The sequence below is a fragment of the Entelurus aequoreus genome, linkage group LG26 (genome assembly GCF_033978785.1).
Source record: "Entelurus aequoreus isolate RoL-2023_Sb linkage group LG26, RoL_Eaeq_v1.1, whole genome shotgun sequence".
Classification (NCBI taxonomy): domain Eukaryota; kingdom Metazoa; phylum Chordata; class Actinopteri; order Syngnathiformes; family Syngnathidae; genus Entelurus; species Entelurus aequoreus.
The window spans coordinates 10432299-10440600 of record NC_084756.1 but is presented as its reverse complement, the minus strand read 5'-3'; positions in this window follow the sequence as shown (position 1 = coordinate 10440600).

Here is an 8302-nt window from a genome sequence, read left to right as displayed (position 1 = left end):
CTTACAGAAAAAAATGCAAATGACATTCTGTGGAGCAATCATTTGCTGTGCCCCTCCAACAAGGTCACAGCCTAAGAAGATGCATCAAATTATCAAAGAGTTTTCCCGTGACCTTAAAGATGAAGATGTATAAATATTTAAAAAAAAGAGGAGGAAATGATAGATCTTAGGTGCTTGACAGCTTTATGGAATGTGTTTGCAGGCAACGGGGCATTTTCTTCAGATTTCAAGAGTGCACTGCATGCTGGAGGAATAACTGTGCCTGCAAACAAAAAGGTTGGGACATGGCATGTTTGATTCTCCACAGCAAGGCAAAGGTCTCGCGTGGAAATTCCACTGAAGTCCCAAAGAAGGTTGATAATGGGGGGCGGGGGATTGCTTGCTTGCAGTGCGTGAGAACATGTCATGCTAACATACACTATATTGCCAAAAAGTATTTGGCCACCTGCCTTGACTCACATATGAACTTGAAGTGCCATCCCATTCCTAACCCATAGGGTTCAATATGATGTGGGTCCACCTTTTGCAGCTACTACAGCTTTAACTCTTCTGGGAAGGCTGTCCACAAGGTTGCGGAGTGTCTTTGTAGGAATTTTCCACCATTCTTCCAAAAGCGCATTGGTGAGGTCACACACTGATGTTGGTGGAGAAGGCCTGGCTCTCAGTCTCCGTTCTAATTCATACCAAAGGTGTTCTATCGGGTTCAGGTCAGGACTCTGTGCAGGCCAGTCAAGTTGTTGGAAATCATGTTGGAAGAGGAAGGGACCCGCTGTTCCCACAAGGTTGGGAGCATGGAATTGTCCAAAATGTTTTGGTATCCTGTAGCATTTAAAGTTCCTTTCACTGGAACTAAAAAACAGTGAAACAACCCCATACCATAATTCCTCCTCCAGCAAATTTCAATGCAGTCCAAAATGTAGCGTTCTCCTTGCAACCTCCCAACCCAGACTTGTCCTTTGGATCGCCAGATGGAAAAGTGTGATTCATCACTCCAGAGAAGACGTCTCCACTGCTCCAGAGTCCAGTGGCGAGGTGCTTTACACCACTGCATCCCACGCTTTGCTTGGTGATGTATGGCTTAGATGCAGCTGCTCGGCCATGGAAACCCATTCCATGAAGCTCTCTGCGTACTGTACGTGGGCTAACTGGAAGGTCACATGAAGTTTGGAGCTCTGTAGCAACTGACAGTGCTGAAAGTCTTTGCACTATGCGCTTCAGCATCCACTGACCCCTCTCTGTCAGTTTACGTGACCTACCACTTGGTGGCTGAGTTGCTGTTGTTCCCAACCTCTTCCATTTCCTTAGGATAAAGCGGACAGTTGACTTTGGAATATTTAGGAGTGAGGACATTTCCCGACTGGATTTGTTGCACAGGTGGCATCCTATGACAGTTCCACGCTGGAAATCACTGAGAGCGGCCCATTCTTTCACAAATGTTTGTAGAAACAGTCTCCATGCCTAAGTGCTTGATTTTATACACCTGTGGCCAAGTGATTAGGACACCTGATTCTCATCATTTGGATGGGTGGCCAAATACTTTTGGCAATATAGTGTATATACATGCAGTATAAGTATATTTTCAGTCAAAACAGAAACAAGGAATACATTTAGTAAAAAAAAAAAAAAAAGTGCTCTGTTGGCACATATTATTTCTCCACTTTCAATTGATGTGGCGGGCCAGATCTTGAGTTTGACACCTGCGGTTTAGACCGTGGTGAGACAGGCTAGTTTTACCCTCGTGATGATGTGAAGTTGCAATATTCATCTCATATCCCAACAGTGGGGTTTACAAGCATCAGCACCACGGAGAGCGACTGTGCATCAAACCAACATGAAGTAGCTATTGTATAACACACCGAGAGAACAACAACATTTTTAAGCTACATGTCCTCTAATAATAAAACAACACCAATTCAAAGCAGTCCAGCACCACAAATAGCGACCACAAACATTTGGCAAGTATATAAAGGTATAAAGTGAAGTAAAACTGCAAACACCATTTCAATATGAAGCACTATTTAAAGAGAACACGACAAGCCTTGCATTTCGCAAACTTGTCCAGGATGCTGTGCACAGTCGGGAAGGGATTCATATGGCCCCGTTCCTGGGTGAATCTCCCGTGAGAGGAAGAGGTGGGGTTAATTATCTTGCAATGTAGTGTGCTGAAAATGGTGGAAAGCGTCACTCTACATAGCGACTGACGCTGCGGTCAAAGTTGGAATTGCTACAAAACACATTTCGAGATATTAATTACTTACCTTAAAAAATAATATTAATAATAATTTATCACTGGCACTCATCGAGGGCGGACGCTCCCTTTTCCTCTCCCTTATCTCTTCTGCTTGCTCCTTTGTCTTGTCTTAATTTTCGTGTTGCCTCTTTTTGCTCTCCAAATCTAAACATTGGAACTATTTAACTTAACTCAACGAAATTGACAAGATCTTGGGTTTGGGGGAACCTGCTTGTTGTGACGGAGCGGTTGTTGCTGGACACACAACGGACTCTTGGGAGAAGAAACAGTGGCGCGTGCCTGGCGACCCTTTCGAGGACGTGAAGATAGCCACCTAATCGGAATTATGACAACAGGACATTGTCGACAAATTGGAAGTTGCTGGCTGTGTTCAAAGTACCCCAAAACTGCCACAAATGATTGGAGGATGCGGGAAGAACTGTGGACACTCTTGTGATTTGGATAACATCGGACTGTCTGCGCTGCAGGATGAATTTGAGGACCAGTCATAGACAATTTACAGTGAAAAGCAAATTTTATTTTCACTCGCATACAAATCATTCCAACTTGGATTGTTTCCCTGGCTTCAAGACTCTCCCGAAGGACAGTGCGGCAAAAACACAACAAACTCCCTTCTTGTCTCTTATGGACACACACCTGGTGTTGTTGACTTTTGGACTGACTAGCGACCTCACGACATCAAGGCCGCGGAACATAGACACGCAGCAGGCTTACACACACACAAATGTATCCACAAAAATATACGCCACACACATATTACCCCCCCCCCCCCCCATCCAACACTCTTCATGCGAATCCCTTAGGGGCGATGGACGGATGGGCCTGAAGAGCTGCAGCCCGCCACCATAGCCCCCACTCACTCCCCTCTGTTGCAAGTCTCGAGATGTATGTTGTAAAATGTATATGTGCTTTGCTATGGAGGTTTTTTTCCAAATCCAGACTGGGCACCCTTAGGAGCCTAGTCAAGATTGTATTTTTTTACTCATCCATCCCCAGCGTTAACATTTTTCCGATCTTTTACGGGGCGCCTTGTGGCGACCCATCAGCGTTACTGTTCTGTAACCCTGTACACTGTTTGTTTGTCTCATCTCAAACGGGTTTGTGCTGAAAACTAAGTTTTGTTGTACTTGTGCAATGACAATAAAGACCGACCTACCTACCTACCTACCTACTCTACTGACCCCTGGTGGCTAAAGTTGATAGTGCAACCCCCCAATTCGCCACGTTTCATTTGTCAGGTAAAGTTAAAGTACCAATGATTGTCACACACACACTAGGTGTGGTGAAATTTGTCCTCTGCATTTGACCCACCCCCTTGTTCACCCCCTGGGAGGTGAGGGGAGCAGTGGGCAGCAGCGGTGCCGCGCCCGGGAATCAGTTTTGGTGATTTAACCCCCAATTCCAACCCTTAATGCTGAGTGCCAAGCAGGGAGGTAATGGGTCCCATTTTTATAGTCTTTGGTATGACTCGGCCGGGGTTTGAACTCACAACGGTATCTCAGGGCGGACACTCTAACCACTAGGCCCCTGAGTGACAGACAGGGCCATGTGAATTACCTTCGTATTGTATGTTCATTTTCTCTGCGCTCTCATTCTCTATGGACAACATAGCAAGTCTACTCACTGTAGATCTGGCTTCCTGGCAGTATTGGCAGGCATAAATCACTGGCAACAACGTCAGCTTCATCTCCAGGAGGACCAAGAAAATATGTGTCCAGGTTTTGTTATTTGGCTTTTCCTTGCTCTCTTTTATCCTTTTTTTGCGCTTTGCCGCTCCATTTTTACATTTATATGACCTGTCACTCATGTTAACGTAGTAGTAAAAATGCTCCAGTGTTAATTTTCAGCAGTTTTTAATTCAGTTTTAGTCAGTCTTTTGACAAAAATGTATTTAAGTTTTAGTCAAACTTTAGTCAACCAAATTACACAACATTTAAATCAGCTAAAATTACAGGGAATTTAGTCGACTAAAAAATAAAGTATAACATATAAGGCCTCTTTAAAAAGCACCTTTATTTAGACTACATGCACAGCATTTGAGTAGCCTGATCTTATTGTCTGGAATGGTGAAGTAGTTCAACAGTTTTTGCTCTACGGAGGATGGAGGACTCAGCTGCCTTTTGGGGAGATCTGAAGTACTACAGAATACTACAATCTGCTTTGGTACCGTGTTCAAAACGTGTTAAAAAAGGCTTTCCGCCACCATCGGGATACGGTTTGAGAAATGCCATGAACCGTCATTTGAACCGACAATGTGTGAATGCTCCTTAAAAGAAGTCATATGTAAGAATCTGGCCAGAAATGGTACTGCAATCACAGTCAAAATTCTATAGTCCCCTTATCGTCTACCTGACTGAGGATGCCAGATACGCAGCCGAATGCAGCTGAATGGACTGGGCTACTCCAAGGAACTTCCAACTTCCACTGCCTCTTACTAGGGGTTGAGATGCTGGGACTATAATAGCTGAATAGACAAACGTTTTGTCAATAACAAATCACCAACGAGCACATTTTACACAGAAATAAGGCTATTTTCAGGAAGAAGTACGTCATGCCTGCGTACAACATCACAACAATCATATGGTTATTGTCAGTACTACGCTAGCAATGGTTATACTGGTGAAAATAAGTAGATCATGCCTAACAGCCTAATGTAAGCCCAAAACTAAAGAGGAGACATTCTACCTGTCACAAAGTGTTGTTGGTGACGAACCCCAAGATGCAGAGATGGCAGGCTTTGTCCAGGAAAACATGATTTAATGTTCATAAAATAAAGGTAAAAACACAAACCAGGAACTAGGAATAGCCAAAACTGAAAACAGGAACCAGCAAACAGAAAAACTGGAAACAGCTAATGGCTAACAAGAAAACACAAAACAAAAGAGCTAGTAGAAAGCAAACTACAAATAGCTAACAGGAACGGCTTACCGCTACGACGACGGGTACACGGACTAGTAGTAGCACGACAGGTAGTAGCTTTAACAATATCTACACGACAGGTAGGAATGACAATAATCCAGCCCTGACTGGAGAGGAAGGCAGGTTCAAATAGCAGCTGGCTGATTGACACCAGGTGTGGCCAGGTGCCAATCAGCTACAGCTGGGGGGACAAAGCACTCAGGGAGATAATCAGGAAATAACCAAAATAAGAGCGCTGACAGGAAACAGACAGGAAAAACCAAAACATAACTGAACTGTCAGTGACAAACATGACACTACCAAGGTATGCCTATAGGCTACTGTTTCAAACATTTGCCATATGACTTGGTACATGAAGTCCACGATATGCAAAAACGAATGAGGAATTATTGTCACTCTAAATTGTCTATGACTGGTCCTCAAATTAACCCTCCAGGGCAGACAGTCCGATGTTATCCAAATCACAAAGTGTCCACAGTTCTTCCTGCATCCTCCAATCATTTGTGGCAGCTTTGGGGTACTTCGAAGACTGCCAGCATATTTCAATTAGTGGACAAACCAGAGCAACGCTTACTCCAATCAGTAGATGTCCTGTTGTCATAATTCCCAATAGGTGGTTATATTTACGTCCTGGACTGGAAGGGTCGCCAGGCACGCAGCACCCCACTTCTCCCAACAGTCCGTGGTGTGTCCAGCAACAACCACTCCGTCAAGACAGGCAGGTTCCCGCAAACCCAAGATCTTGTCAATTTCGTTGAGAAGCCAGTTAATTAATTCCATTGTTTAGATTTGGAGAGCAGTGCATAAAGAGGCAACGAGAAAGATAAGACAAGACAAACAGGAGAGATAAGGGAGAGGGAAGGGGAGCGTCCGCCCTCCATGAGTGCCAGTGAGAAACAAGTATTGCTTTCACTCTGCATGATTGGAGTGCAATATTACTTACCAGTGGTGGGACCAAGTCATTGTTTTGCAAGTCATAAGTAAGTCTCAAGTCTTTGCCCTCAAGTATTGAGTCAAGTCACGAGTCAAGACAGGCAAGTCTCGAGTCAAGTCCAAAGTCAAGACTGGAAAGTCTCAAGTCATGTCCCAAGTCCTGCATTTTGAGTTTCGAGTCCTTTCAAGTCCTTTTAACCGGAGACTAATATATTCACACAGATTGTGTATGCTTTTAAAACGCTGTATTTATTTATTAAAACAAGTGCATTTGAAATTGCAGGGGAAAAAAAATAGTGCTGACATTGCACTTCATAATAGCACTATTAAGCAGTCATTTTAAACATTTAACTCATTCCTTTACAGAATAAACACATTTGAAAAAACAAGTGCAACTGTACTTATTTGCACAAAAGCGTTAACATTGTATTTCCATGGCATATTGCATTGTAACTAGTTCCACAGCAGTTTCTATCCTGTTCTTACCTTATCTCATCCCATACTGTATGTGTGTTTATGTGTGCATACACATGAAAAACAAAACAAATACGTGAACATAACAATGAACAGAGTTGTACTTTTTACATGTCAGGGCCCTAAGCTGCATTGTATTTGCAAAATACCAAATTGGCCAGGAGTCTGTCAGTCATTTGTGCATGATGGGGGCGTAGTATGATGCCACCGTGGCTGTTGTGAGGTAAACCATAGACATCTTATAAGTAGACGCAGCATCGAGCGCTACTGCCTACTGGCGCTGACGAGACGCGGGGCCGCCATCTTGGAGTGGTGATCCGCTCCACTCCAATGAACTGTCAGCGCATATAATTCATCTTATCTCACTGAATACCACTGATTTTCATGCGCTTTTTTGTCATATGAGTAGCTATGATAAAGGACACATGTTTTGCCGTGTTTCATTATTCAAAGTTTGCTTAACAGTAATAGAATATTCTTATATGCTACAAGTGACCAGACGTCCGAGATCAAAACTGGGAATATAATCCCGGAGAAAGGGGAAAAAAACGGTCAACTATTTTTAAATTGAAGAAACAATATGATTAGGTTATATATACATGTGTATATCCTACATAAACAATGTATGAATACATTAGATATCTATATATCTTATAGACTGTATCTCTGTTGCTGCAGCAGCAGAGAGTTTATTCTGTCTTGACACTTTGTATTGATATTTTGTATTACATTCTTCCCTTAAATGATAATGTTTACAGTGATTGTTTTATATGTATTTTTTATATATGTTGTTTTGGATAAAAGCGTCTGCCAAATACTTAAACATAAACATATATAAACACCTGAAAGTCTTTATATCAGCTAAAACCACCAATCTGCTTCACTGGATTCAGAATAAAACCAAATTCTGTGGTCAGTTTAGCATCTTTGTTTTCTACCTGTCAACTGTCAGTTTAGCATCTTTGTTTTCTACCTGTCAACTGTCAGTTTAGCATCTTTGTTTTCTACCAGTCAACTGTCAGTTTAGGCTGCTCGCCGGCTCCTCATCACTACTTCAAGATGGCGGCCCAATTTCTCGCGTCACAGCAGCCAATGCTGCGTCTACTTATAAGATGTCTATAAGGTAAACAACCAGCATTATGTCGGAAAGCTAGCTAAAACGGTACACATATGAACTGCAGTGGACGCAACAGATGCCGTGTTTGCAATAACGTTATAACGTTAGCAGTGAGTTTACAGCCTCACTGATTGAACTACTCAGCAAATAAGAGTTACGCTACTTAGCCAATAAACGTTAGCTTACATTCAAAACTTACCGTTCTTTGTGCAACTTTAAATGTCGAACGAAGTTGGAAGTTCTCAATTTATATAACAAAACATAACAATTTGGGCAATATTATAATAATAATCGGAATTTTACTAGGCAAAATTATGACAAAAGTCATCATTTTACTCAAAAAAGGTCAGTATTTTTACAAGAACAACAAAAAAATGGCAATATTGTGATACAAGTCTCAATTGAATATGACAAATGTCACCATTTTGCATTATAAAGTAATAATTTTACATAAAAAATTATAATTTTACATTAAAAATTATAATTTTACATAAAAAATTATAATTTTACGAGAAAATATTGCAATATTACAGAAACAGAAAGAATATGAGAAATTGTTCCCAATTTTATAAGAAAAACGTTTACACATTGTGAGAAAAAAGAGTGCT